This window comes from Saimiri boliviensis, chromosome 3 (assembly GCF_048565385.1).
Source record: "Saimiri boliviensis isolate mSaiBol1 chromosome 3, mSaiBol1.pri, whole genome shotgun sequence".
NCBI classification, from domain to species: Eukaryota; Metazoa; Chordata; class Mammalia; order Primates; family Cebidae; genus Saimiri; species Saimiri boliviensis.
Genome location: NC_133451.1, coordinates 106,923,132 through 106,937,549, shown reverse-complemented (window position 1 = coordinate 106,937,549; position 14,418 = coordinate 106,923,132). Strand labels below are relative to the sequence as shown.

Genomic DNA, 14,418 nt, shown 5'->3' with positions numbered 1-14,418 from the left:
CCTTGACTAACCCAGGCCAGGTTCCAGGTCCCCCAGATCCTTGGGAGTATGGCCCATGACCAGCAGAGCCATGGAGGCAGAAGTGATACCCCAGTGATTCTGAAAGGCAGAGTGTCAAACCAGACAGGATTAACATGTTAATATTTAATGATATTTGCCTTGCTAGATTTGGGGCTATCTTGAGATACATGATCCATGTCTTTCTTCAGATACTTATCTTTGGAATAGGATGTCTGTCCTACTCCTGTCCTATATCTGTATTTTGAAATGGCATAACTTATCTATTCTTACAGTTTCATAGCTGGAGGGATATTTAGTTTCAGGATAGATTTTTACTTGGAGTCTCACCCATATCTGATTTTAAAAAATGCTTAGATGAGGCTTTGAATTTTAGACTTCAGAGTTGATGCCGAAATCAATGAAGGCTGTTGGGGCTGTTAGGATGGAATGAATATACAGTCAGCCTTCCGTATCTGTGGCTTTCACATCCATAGATTCAACCATCTGTGAATAAAACACATTTAGAAAAAAAAATTGTATCTCTACTGAACATGTGAAGATTCATTTTTCTTGTCATTTACTCCCTAAACAATACAGTATAGCAAATATTTACATCACATTTACATTGTATTAGGTATTATAAATAATCTAGAAATGACTTAAAGTATACAAAAAGACATGTATAAGTTATATGCAAGTATTACACCATCTTATATTAGAAACTTGAGCATCCAGATTTTGCTATTGTGAGAGGTCCTGGGGCCAATCCTCCTTGGATGTCAAGGGATGACTGTATTTTGCTTTTAAGACATGAATTTGTTGTACTGGAGACCACTGATATGGTCAGAATTGTATAACAATGAATTCGTATACTGAAGCCCTAATCCTCAGTGTAATGTTATTTGCAAGGAGAGACTGTGGATATAAATTAGTTCTAAATGAGGTCATAAGAACGAGACCTCCTTTATAAGGAGACCTCCTCCTTATAGATTCATGTCTTTATAAGAGGATGAAGACACCATAGCTCTCTTCCTCTAAAATATGGATACAGAAAGAAGGCAGTGGTAGGCAAACCATTTTTTTAAGAGCAAAAGAAGGTTTTCACCGGATATCAAATCTGCTGGTGCCCTGATCTTGGTGTTTCAAGGTTCCATAATCACAGGAGGCAGTTTCTTATAATAAACCTCATGTATCTTATAATCATAAAAAGGTAGGTAGGTAAGTAGGTACGTAGGTAGATAGATAGACAGATGATACGTAGACAGACAGACAGATAGATAGATAGATTAGATAGATAGATAGATAGATAGATAGATAGATAGATAGATAGATAGAGTTTGATGTGGTTTCTTCCCGTGAAAACTCATGTAAAAATTTGATCCCCGATGTGGTAGTATTGAGAAGTGAAGCCTGGCATGTGATGTTTGGGTCATGGGGGCAGACCTCTTATGAACAGATCAATGCACTTATTTGGGGGAATGTGTTCTCACTGTTGAGTGAATGGGTTATTTTCCATGAGACCTGGTTGTTCAAAAGAATCTGGCTTCCTTGGTTTCTCTCTCTCTTCCTTCCTCCCTTACCCTGCAATCTTTTTGCACCCTTCTGCTTTCTGCCATGAGATGAAGCAGCATGAGGGAGTCCTTCACAAGACCTAGAATCATGAGCCAACTATATCTGTTTTCTTTATAAATTATCCAGCCTCATGTATACTGTTATAGCAACACTAAAAAAACTAAGATATGTGTATTCCTCTTTTTCACTGAAATGATAACTGAAGATTTTGGTAGTGTGAGTCAGTAGCTAATAATCAGTGTAGTTGGCTCTGGTACCCAGTTCTCTTTGACTTCCATAAACCACCACCTCCTGCTCACTGTGTTTTTGTGTGTGTTTTTAATTTTTAATTTTTTTTTTTTTTGCCTACTCACTTGGCCAAACACTTATGAACATATACATACAGAATTTTGCAAATACAAGAAAGATTTCACAAATCGTCTTTTAAAAATAAGGTATCCATAATCTTAGGGTTAAATTCAACTTTCTATATTAAAAGTTTTACTCTTACATGTTTATATTTATTTTTAATTAAATTTCTTAATTTATATGGCCCACTACATTTCGTAAACTCAATTTTAACAAGATACAATACTGTACTAATGTATTTAAAATTTGCCCTTGAGAATGGAAGATTTAGTCCAAAAAACATTAGCTACATAGTAAAATATTTTTAGGTAGATTATGATCTCTTAGGAATCTGTACTAATTTCCTTCATGTTTCATATTTTCTTAATTATTTTGGGGGTTCTTATCTTTACACTTCTGTAGTCTCTACAATGCTGTATTTGTTTAGTAAGGCTGACAAAACAAAAATATAATATCACAGACTGAGTGGATTAAACAATTTTTTTTTCTCAGCTATGGTATCTAGAAGCTTGAGATCAAATGTTGGCAGGATTGGTTTCTCCTGGAGCCTTTTCCTTTGGCTTATAGATGGCTGCCTTCTGACTGGGGCCTCACATGGATATTTCTCTGTGCATATAATCCTTGATGCCTCTTGTGTGTACTGATTTTCTCTAATTATAAAGACACTAGTTAAATTGGATTCGAGCCCACCCTAATGACTTCATTTAATCTTAATCACCTCTTTATATACCTTATCTCTAAATGCAGTCACACACTCAAGTACTGGGGGTTGGGCCTTTAAAACATATATAAATTAAATAAAAAATATTTTATTATCCTAGACCAGGTGTCCCCAAACTACGGTCTGTGGGCCGTGGCCCCCTGAGGCCATTTATCCAGCCCCCTGCCGCACTTCAGGAAGGGGCACCTCTTTCATTGGTGGTCAGTGAGAGGAGCACAGTATGTGGCGGCCCTCCAACGGTCTGAGTGACAGTGAACTGGCCCCGTGTAAAATGTTTGGGGACGCTTGTCCTAGACGATAATGCATTTAATTAACAGATGCCCTGTGAATTGAGTCACAAAAGATAGCTTAAGAGGAAGTACAAATAAGATCGAACTATGTTTAAATTAACATTTACTATTTGTCCTTCAAGTTTTTCATTCTATTGTCAGTGAAAACATCACACTTTACAAAATTTTAATAAAACTTAAAATATATATTTAAAATAGTGAGGAAAGTACACTGAATCTTTCTTTCCCAACTTACGAGGATTTTGCTACATGTGGTTTATGTGCATCCCTTCATCTTTTTTTTTTTTTTTTTGTAAGCCCTTTAAAATAAATTCCACGTCATTTTACCACTGAATCTCTAAATAGAGAACACAGTCTTACTGAATAATAAAGCCAGTATTTTTCAAGAAAAATTACCAAGTGTTTCCTTTATATAAATTTACACCTAATCAAGAATCAAATTTGTCTGGCATCATAAAAATTACACCATTTATGTGAATCAGGATCCATAAAGACCACATATTCCATGTGTATTTGATTGTGTCTCTTAAGTTTCTTAGAGTCTATATTTGTCCTGCTCACTCTGTTAGTAGTCCATTCAAATGTACTGTGTCCTAATGTGTCTATTTTTTAGGTGCATCTATATTTTTTCCCATACTATCCATTTTCCCATACAAATGGAATTTACTTCTAGGCATTTGATTAGATTCAGGCCATGTATTTTAATGAGAATATTTTACAGATAGTCCCATGTACTTCATACTCAATTGCATCAGAAAGCACAAAATACTAATTGTCTTATTTTTTCAGTGGATTCGGGTAGTAATAGCTTCATGCTTTCATTTGTAGAGTATTCTAATAATTTTTCATGTTATGTCACTGAAAATTGATGCTTGACTCAATTATCAACACCAAATTGTTCACTATACTAAGAAATCATAATTAATAAAAACAAATGTTGTCTCAAATAATTGAATGTTTTTCTTTTACTTTCAAAGTAACTTCTGTAGTCACACCAGGCCATCTCTCCCATTTTATCAGGATTTCTATGCCAGAAACTATGGTATTCTTTAAGGTTTTCAAACAGATCATATTTCCTTTCCTCTGAATGTTTTCATACATGCTGCTACCATATTTCTTTGCATACCCTATTCACCTGGCTAGTTCCTAAGCATTTCAAATTTCAATGACTTTGAACCAACCCAAATGCCCATCAATGATAGATTGATTAAAGAAAATATGGCACATAAACACCATGAAATACTACACAGCCTTAAAAAAGGATGAGTTCATGTCCTTTGCAGGGACATGTATGAAACTGGAAACCATCATTCTCAGCAAACTGACACAAGAACAGAACACCAAATTCTCCATGTTCTCACTCACAAGTGGATGTTGAACAATGAGAACGCATGGACACAGGGTGAGGAACATTGCCCACCAGGGCCTCATGGCTGGGATGCTAGGGGAGGAACAGCAGGGGGTGCAGGGATTGGGGAGGGATAGCATTAGGAGAAACACCTAATGTAGATGATGGAACAATAGATGCAGCAAACCGCCACCATGGCATGTGTGTACCTATGTAACAAACCTGCACATGTACCCTAGAATTTAAAGAATAACAAATTTTTAAAAATAAATAAAAATACCAAAAAAATAAAGGCATGGGATAAAAAACATTTTCTAAATTGTTTAAAAATAAAAATGACAGCTATTTGCAAATGCTGTCTTAAGAGTTAAATCTATACTTCACATATAAAAGTGGAAAATATCCAGTTGTTTGATGCTTCATTTTTCTGTTCTATTTTGAGACTATTCAAACCATAATAATAAAACATTTTACTATTCTTTATTCTAGATGATTTCTGGAGTGGATAATTAAAATTTCTTCTTATCTAACATTAGTACTTCATGAATTAGGCAATGTTTTGAGGTAGGCTCTTAGAAAGAGAAATAGAAAAGAAAGTATATATTTATGAGTATTATGTTCAAAAACCGAAGTGCTACTATCTGTGGTGGATTTGATGGTGGTCTCCAAAACGACATATCCTGCGTCCTAACCCCAGGAACCTGTGCATGTTCTCTTATTTGGAAGAAAGAATTCTTTGCAGATAAATAAGTTAAGGACCTTGACATGAGGCCTGGATTATGGTGTTCTCTAAATCTAATGACAAGTGTCTTTATTAGAAAGGAGAAGGTGAGAAGACACAGTCACATAATAGAGAAGGCCACATGGAGGCCCACGTAACCATGGAGGTAAGGACTGCAGTAATGCTCCCACAAGCCAAGGAATTCCTTGAGCCACCAAAAACTCAAAGTGTCAAGGAAGGATTCTTCCCCAGAGTCTCTTCAAAGGGAGATTTTTTTCTTGTGACACCTAGATTTTGGACTCTTGAACTCCAAAATTTTGAGAGAATGAAATTCTGTTGTTTATCACCACTAGTTTGTGGTGATTGTAACGGCAGTCCTAAGAAAACAATACGCCATCCCTCCCGTTTTCATATTCTGAGCACCAGTCAAGGTATTCAGATGACCTCATGATTTTCTTGTGTTCATATTTGGTACAAGCATCTCTTAAAGCAAGGTCATCTAAATGATATAAGTTTATCTGTTTCACTGTACATTTTATGGTAACATAGTTATTTTATGAAACCCAAACAAAGTCTGAATGCTTAAAAAAGGAGAGAAATGTATAATACTGTTGTATATGCAGAAGTTTTTCCTCCTCCTTCTTAAAAATGAGATTATTACAAAGAAAATCTTAAGAAATTCACCATGTATCCTTTCACTCTCAATTTTTCTTAATTGCTCATCTACATTTCTATTACTTTTGGGTTAGGGTAGTATAGACACAGTATTTTCACATTCTCATTCCATTTCCTTCTGTTCTATCCTTAGTTAACCTCCCCAAATTCTGTAGTTTTATATCTTCCACATCCCAAATTCATCCTCCCTGGTAGACTTCTTGCCCCGCCACGATATTTATTATTTTTTAAATATTTTAATCTTTCTTCTCATTTGGTACTTCCACTTTGAAATTTCCTTGTGACCATAGCCACATGCTGAATTGTTCATTTATTCTTAGAGACCCTTCAAATAATCTATTGTCCACAATGTCTTTTCAGATATAGCTAGTCGGAATTAATAATTCCTCATATTCTTCAGTTGCAATCATGAAAATTTTTCATCATCTGTAATATCTATTATTGTCACAAGACCATGCAGCTGCCACCACACTTTTGTTGGACTACAAACAATGAAATATCATTAATTTCTGAAAAACTTGCCCTAACCTTTATCACTTGCTTCTTTTACTCCTGGCTCTTAACACTGCAATTTGTCATAATATTTTAATACCGTATTCAAGTGGTGTGGCAGGCACTAATTAATTGCTATGCTGAGATTCTTCTCATATCAAAAAGTATAAAATGTGATTTGGATAAGAAATAAGAACTGCTTCAATCTGAGGCTCAAAAAAGCCTTTTATTTTTTTGAGAAAAAAATAATACTCTGAAATTTGAAATGGTTAGGAAGTAGCTAGGTGAATAGGGTATGTAAAGAAATGAGGTAGCAGTATGTATGAAAACATTCACAGGAAAGGAAATATGACCTGTTTGAAAAACCTTAAAGAATACCGTAGTTTCTGGCATAGAAATTCTGCTGAGAAGTCACCTGATAAAATGGGAGAGACGGCTTGGTGTGACTACAGAAGTTGAGGTTTATAAAAGGTTATTTTCACAATATAAAAGTCAGATATTTTTGAACTTTGGCAACTGAAAAGAGTAAAGTAACTTAGGATTCAACGGTAAGAATCTTTAGAAAAATTTCCAAGTAATATGATTATTTCTTTTTTTCTGTCTTTTGTTTGTTTTTTGTTTGGTTTTGAGACAGAGTCTTGCTCTGTTGCCAGGCTAGAGTGCATTGGTGTGATCTGAGCTTACTGCAATCTCCGCCTCTCAGGTTGAAGTAATTCTCCTGTGTCAACCTCCTGAGTCACTGGGATACAGGCATGCACCACCACACCCAGCTAACTTTTGTATTTTATTAGTAGAGATGGGGTTTCACCATGTTGACCAGGATGGTCTTGATCTCTTGACTTCATGATCCACCCACCTCAGCCTCCCAAAGTGCTGGGATTACAGGTGTGAGCCACTGAGCCCAGCCAGTAATATGATTTTTAAAAATATAAGGAAAGTTGATGATAGCTGAGAAAATGACTAGGAGTATTTATAAATGAATATATCAACACTTGCATAACTCTCTTTGGTGGCCTACATGGCTCATGGCTTGACCCAATACATTCTTTAGGATGTGAAGTAAAGGAATTAGCTACCTCTTTCTTTGAAGAAGAAGGCTCTATGAAAATTATTTGCAAACTGTGAGTAAAGATTTTACTGACTGTCTACATAATGCAATAAGTATCAATGTGCACTGCATGACATCTATTTAAAATGTGTGTTTTATTATAATAGAAATTAAAATCCCCTTGTAATAAGAAGTGAAAAAAAAGTGAAATTAATTTACCTGTAGTAACAGCTTGTTTATTTTCAGACAAGAGAATCCGGCATTGATCTTTGCTCCTGTTGTTCAGGAAAGTCACATTCTCTGGAAATAAGAGGAAATCATTATATTAAAATTATATCATAGATGATAAATTCTCACTGTCCTATATTGGCATAAATATGTTCTTTTAAGCTGAACATTATTCAAGATCTTATTTAGACACTTTATTGCACATGTTAAAAAAAAAAACTACTCGAAAGCTTCTCTCACTTTTGGCTTTTATTTGGGAATTCACATAGAAATTACATTAATATTTCAGAGACAGAATTTCCACAATGCAAGTTGATTGCTGGATTTAGACTATCTACTCTCAGAGGAATACAATGAAAGAGATTGAGTTGCTGTTACTGAGGGTCTACAATGCCATTTTTTATTAGGCTGACCTGCATCCCAATTTTGCCCTGGGCTGTTCCGATTTGTACCTATTGTCCCAGTGTACTTATTAACATTGGCCCCCTTTTGTTCTCAAAAGTATCCAGATTGGACTGTAAATTACATGGTCACCCTATTTAGTTAATATTTGAGGCATACTTTTTATGTTTCTACCAGTGCAAACACTATTCTTGTAAACAAACTTTTAAGAGAGATGCCCATTTTTCAAACAATGAAACTAAGCTTTCACATACCTGACTCATGCATCCACAAACAAACCCCAAACTGCTGATTCACAAGTCTAAGAGCCACACAGCCTTTCCAATACTTGATAAATGATTGATGAAGTAAAATATTATGTCAGGTATTTGAAGGAAAGAGTAAATGGTAGGCCCGTACCACTGGAAATCTATTGAATAAAAACTTTCAAATAAATTAAGTCGACCAGATTAACTTGACTATTTTGTAAATATGGATAATCTTTGTATTGCTTCCTAAATACCCTAAGCCTCAACTCTATCAGAAAGCAGCAAAACAAAAAATAACAAACTAAAAACTCACAAAAAAATATTACTAGACATTCACTATGAATGAGGTGGTAGGTTTAAGATAAAACATTTTAACTCAATGAATATCTCCAAGAATGGTTCTCTGTGGTCCCAAACCTCATAGTGTACCAAAACTATATTGTGTATACAGAGGCTTGTCAAGTTTATGTTTTTTTTTCTTAATTACATATTTTAATCTAAGATTAAATTCTGAATTCCACATGGGATTGAGATTTGATAAGCATTCAATGCCTTTCTAATGGCATGTCCTGTATTATATGTAAACACTTCTATTGTTATACAACTTCATTTCATTTGAGAACTGACAACATAGAGATCTTATTTAAGGTCGTCGACTGGTTTTCCAGACAAGGGGTCTTCCATTGTAAAACTAGGGTATTTTGGTAAAAAATCTGTAACGCTGGCAGCTCATGCTCCTCATAAATATGATGCCTATGATATATGAACACAATTACAATAATAAGTACTATGTCTTTATTGATTATCTATCATCTATCTATACATTTTTCTTTTTCTCTATCCATTCAGGTAACATAATTTCACTAAAAGTATTAATTTTGCTTTAGTTCACAGCTTTCTGGACTAGAAAATTTTTTATATCTTTCAACCTATCTTTTTGCATCTAATTACAATATGAGAAAAGTTGTGGGCCAAATTGAAGGTCCCATTTCAGACTAAGAGACTCACTAAACAAAAGACTGACAGACTCTGAAAGTGAGCTGTAACAGTAGCTTAACTCCATTTGTGCATCAGCACCAGCATCCTGCAGAGGATGTGAAACCCCAGACCTGAGTCAGAATCTCTGAGGATGAAGCTCAAATATATTACCTTTAAATATCACAATAGGCCAGGCGTGGTGGCTCATGCTTGTTATCCCAGCACTTTGCGGGGCTGAGGGAGGTGGATCACAAGGTCAGGAGATTGAGATCATCCTGGCCAACATGGTGAAACCCTGTCTCTACTAAAAAATAAAAAAAGTTAGCTGGGTGTTGTGGCATGCACCTGTAGTCCCAGCTACTGGGGAGGCTGAGCCAGGTGAATTGCTTGAACTCAAGAGGCGGAAGTTGCAGTGAGCTGAGATCATGCCACTGCTCTTCAGCCTGGTGAAGAGCAAGACTCTGTCTCAGAAAATAAATAAACAAATAAATAGTCACAACAGACATGTGGCTCATAGTGAAAAAATAATAAGATGAATTGAAAAAGAATTTGGTTATAGAATTAAACAACAGTATTAGAGTTAAAATTTGTATCAGTTACGATTATGATTGCAATTGGCACTAGAAAAACCCAAATAAGTGTTTTGAACTGTAAGATTGCACATTTATAGAAATAAAAACACAAATTAAGAAAATGGGAAATATGGAAGAAGTAGAGATTAAGACTAGAACTCTTTGTTTGATATTTCTGATATGGAAATTATCAGGCAACGAGAAACTTCAAACTTTATGATATATGAATTACATAATAATAATGCTGGTATATCAAAGAGAAATACAGGGTAAAAAACTTCATAATTAATTCACTAATGATACTTAAAATTAGAGCTTGGCATATGAGAAAATATTCAATACTACTGATCATTAGAGAAATGCAAATCAAAACCAAAATGAGGTAACATCTCACACCAGTCAGAATGGCTATTACTAAAAAGTCAAAAAATAATGCTGGTGATGATGTGGAGAAAAGGGAACACCGCTGGTGGGAGTGTAAATTAGTTCAACTATTGTGGAAAGCAGTGTGGCAATTCCTCAAAGAGCTAAAAACAGAATCACCATTCAACCTAGCACTCCCATTACTGGGTATATCCCCAGAGGAATAGAAATCATTCTCCTATAAAGACACATGCACACATAAGTTCACGGCAGCAGTATTCACAGTAGTAGAGACACAGTGTTAGCCTAAATGCCCATCACTGGCAGATTGGATAAAGAAAATGCTGTAGGTATGTACCGTGGAATACTGTGCAGCCGTAGAAAAGAATGAGATTGTGTCTTTTGCGGGAATATGGAGGGAGCTGGTGGCCATCATCCTTAGCAGACTAACAGGGAAATGGAAAATCAAACACCACATCTTCTCATTTATAAGTGGGAGCCTAATCATGAGAACATACAGACACAAAGAGGGAACAACAGACATTGGGCTCTCTTTAAGGATGGAGGAAGGGAGGAGGCAGAGTATTTGGAAAAATAAATATCGGTATAGGCTTAATATCTGGGCAATGAAATAATCTGTACAACAAACTCTTGTGACATGAGTTTACCTATGTAGCAAACCTGCTCATGTACCCCTGAACCTAAAGGAAAAGTTAAAAAATAATAATAAAGCTTGGTAGGCATGCAACTTCTTAACTTTTCTATAATTTAACAATCTCGAAACCTCCTTTTCTACCTCATGTTAGATAGTCATAAGCAATTCAAGTTAAACTCAGTTATTTCAGTATTCTTTGTTACTTCAGATTCACACTTAGGGAGCTCAAGAAGTTTCCCTCTTGCTTCTCTCTAGAACTTTGTTTTCTAAGAGGTTGCATGATCGCTATACATAGTGAGGAAGGAGCAAAGCTCCTGGCCTGTGGGTGTGTTCTGTCCTCTGCTGGGATCCTATTCTCCACACTGTCAGGCAAAGAGATTCTTGTCATCACAACCCTATTCTGGTAACTAGCTTTATGGTTCAATCTGATTTATTGACTACACTCTTCTAATGACAATCACAAAACCTCCTCAGAGCCATTTGCTTTCTGTTCCTTAGCTTCCACTCTCTGCCAGTTAAGGAAATACGAGATTGCTCCTCTTATCTGACCAAATCATATGGGACCTATCTGTGAGGATGTTCTAAGCCCACGTTCCTATGCCCAAGATACTTGGAAAGATTTTTTAGGTTTCCTAGATGATCAGGTATGAATACACAATAGGCTTATCTATTCTTTGAATCCTGACATTCCTTCTTTTCGTCACTCCATATCATGGCGAATTTTGAGACGAAAGGAATTCCTGTCCCAGATCTCACTAGTGCCTAGCCCTTTCGTTTCCTCCTCAGACTTTCCCTTTTTTCACTGCAAAATCTTCATTTAGTTTGGACAAAGGGCAAAAGAAGAGTGGGATAAAATAGTCCTGCTTCCTAAGAGATCATTCAAAATCTTTACTCATGGTCTGAACGGATGTGTGCCCCCAAAGTTCATATACTGAAACTTAAACCCCAATGTGATCCTATTAAGAGGTATGGCTCTTGGGAGTGATTGGGTCCTAAGGGCTGTACCCCCATGAATATGACTGATGTCTTTGTAAAAGAGGCCTAAGGGAGCTTGTGAGGCCTTCCTCTCTACCATGTGAGTATACAGATGTGAGTATACAGACTTGGTTATAGCAGCCCAAACAGACTGAGGTAGCTTACAGCTAGATCCTAAATATTGGAAGTTTTGTTACATCTTTTTATTATTATTAATTTTGAGATGAAGTTTCGCTCTTGTTTACCCAGGCTGGAGTGCAATGTTTCAAGCAATTCTCCTGCCTCAGCCTCCCGAGTAGCTGGGACTACAGGCACGCACCACCATGTGCAGCTAATTTTTGTATTTTTAGAGATGGGGTTTCACCACATTGACCAGGATGGTCTCGATCTCTTGACCTCGTGATCCACCCATCTTGGCCTCCCAAAGTGCTGGGATCATCTTTACTCTCTGATTATACTTTCTTCCCATTCAGGAAAACTTCATATATTGTCATTTCTTTTTTTTTTTTTTTTTTTTTTTGAGATCAAGTTTCACTCTTGTCACCCAGGCTGGAGTACAATGGCATGATCTCAGCTCACTGCAACCTCTGCCTCCCAGTTCAAGGGATTCTACTGTCTCAGCCTCCTGAGTAGCTGGAAATACAGGCTTGTGCCACCACGCCCAGCTAATTTTGTATTTTTAGTAGATACAGGGTTTCACCACGTTGGTCAGCCTGGTCTCAAACTCCTGACCTTAAGTGATCTACCCACCTTGGCCTCCCAAAGTGCTGGGATTACAGGCGTGAACCACATTGTCAGGCGTCCTATATTGTTATTTCAATAAAAGTAAATGTCAAAAAAATATTTCATTTTAATGAAAGTATGAAAAAAATAAAATACAAATGGAGAAAAATACATTAGTGTTTGTACAAATACATACTTGTATTTGTAAATACATACAAAATATTCAAAACAGTCTCTCCCACTCTCTCAGTGTGTGTGTGCATGTGCATGTGTGCATGTGTGTGCATGTGCATGTGTGTGAGAGAGAAAAAGAAGAGAGAGAGAGAGAGAGAAAGGGTGTATAAATTATGGTAGGTACTATCCAGAGGGATTTTTAAAATGAAAATAGAGACAGAATTAATTACAAAGTTTAAAAATTAGCTTTTAAGGTATTCTCAATGTAAAATGGAATATATGTGTGGTCTTGATTATGTTTGGTTGGTGAAAATACAGTGTAAGAAATTAGTATATATGCATAAACAGAAGTTTTGTTTGTAGAAAGTTTTCTGTCAACAAGGTATTTGAAAACTCTATATGGAAAATATATAGACTCGTGGCTACAAGAAAAACAGAGAATCCAGTGCTGAATTGGGGAGAAATTTATCTAAAGGCTATATTCCATAGAAGAGTCTGAATTTTGAATAGAAAAGAAATTCAATGAATCTGAAAATTAAAATTCAGAACCTTATTTTGAAATTTAGATATGTCTTTCGTTTGTAACTTGGATATGGTAAAACCCAGTTCAATAAACCAAACAAGGGTTTATTCACATTTTTTCACCTCTCCTGGTTGTTGGCATTGCTGTTTAGAAGTAAGTCTAGAGTAGAAAATGCCCACACACACTCCAGCGGTGGCGTTTCAGTGGGTCTGGTTTGGTGATGATTTTGGTTGCCTCTGCTTATTTGTTTTACCTGCTCCTTTCCACTGCGAAAGAGGCCTCAGTCCATGCAAAGAGGAGTAGATGGGGCTCGGTCAAATTTGTCTTCTTGCTGATGGTTATAAAAACACGGTAATACAGACAAGTTATGCACCGGGTGCGTCCTCTGAGTTTTCACTTCAGTTTTTGTTCACAGTTCATGAGGCTGCAGGGAGAATGTGCTTTGTACTGTACCTGAAATAAGAAATGAGGACTGTGCACTACTGAAGAATATTGGACGAGGAAATTAGACAGAGAAACTTAAATTCAGCAGTCTGATAAGCTAAACTTGATAACTACAGACAAAAGTGGAAGACTGAAAAAAAAAATGCATAGCTTTCTGAAGTATATGGAAAAATAAGTGAAATTTAAATGCATAAATATAATATTTTCCAGGAGAAAATCATTTCGACACCAAAATTGTCAGTGTTTTAGTGGACTATTTGAATTGTTAAATCTACAAGACATTGTCAAAGTACAATTTCTGATTCTAGGAGAAAAGGAATAATTAAAAAAGAGAGTGGCCATTTGTGAAAAACAAACAGTTGAAGGAAAGCAAATATACTTACCTTTTAAACATAAAATCGGAAGCTTTTAAAGACTTTAATATGATATTCCTAGTTTTGATAAAAATTACTTTTCTAAAAAAATAATTTTGCTTTATAAATCATTATTACTCATCCCTTTGTTCACTAAATACTCAGTAGGCAGCTGCCAGACAAGGTTTTAGGGGTTTTTTCACAATATGAATGAACTCAAGTTATTCAGAGACAAGAATGAAAAGAAACATTATTAAAACTTTAACACAATGTAAAAATTGCTTTAACTATTCAATTTAAAGTATTTTTGAGGGCTTATTTAGCTTCAAGCTTTGTATCATGAGTGGGGATAGAGCTTGATTATATAGATATATGTGAGAGAGGCTGGGCATAGATATGTATGAGACACACCAGGGGCGGTGGTTCACACCTGTAATTCCAGCATTTTGGGAGGCCTCAGTAGGCAGATTACTTGAGGTGAGGGGTTCGAGAACAGCCTGGCCAACATAGTGAAACCCCATCTCCATAAAAATACAAGAATTAGCCAGGCATGAAGGCACGTGCC

At 36.0% G+C, this 14,418-nt stretch overlaps 1 long non-coding RNA gene across 1 annotated transcript; it reads right to left on the bottom strand.

Moving 5' to 3' along the window:
- Positions 1-363: 363 nt before the first annotated feature.
- Positions 364-13,496, bottom strand: LOC141583916 (uncharacterized). Its single transcript, XR_012516750.1, has 3 exons — positions 13,310-13,496; positions 7,435-7,515; positions 364-504 (listed from the first exon to the last, which is right to left on the bottom strand). It is a non-coding gene; the product is annotated as an uncharacterized LOC141583916 (long non-coding RNA).
- Between the last annotated feature and the right edge of the window lie 922 nt (positions 13,497-14,418).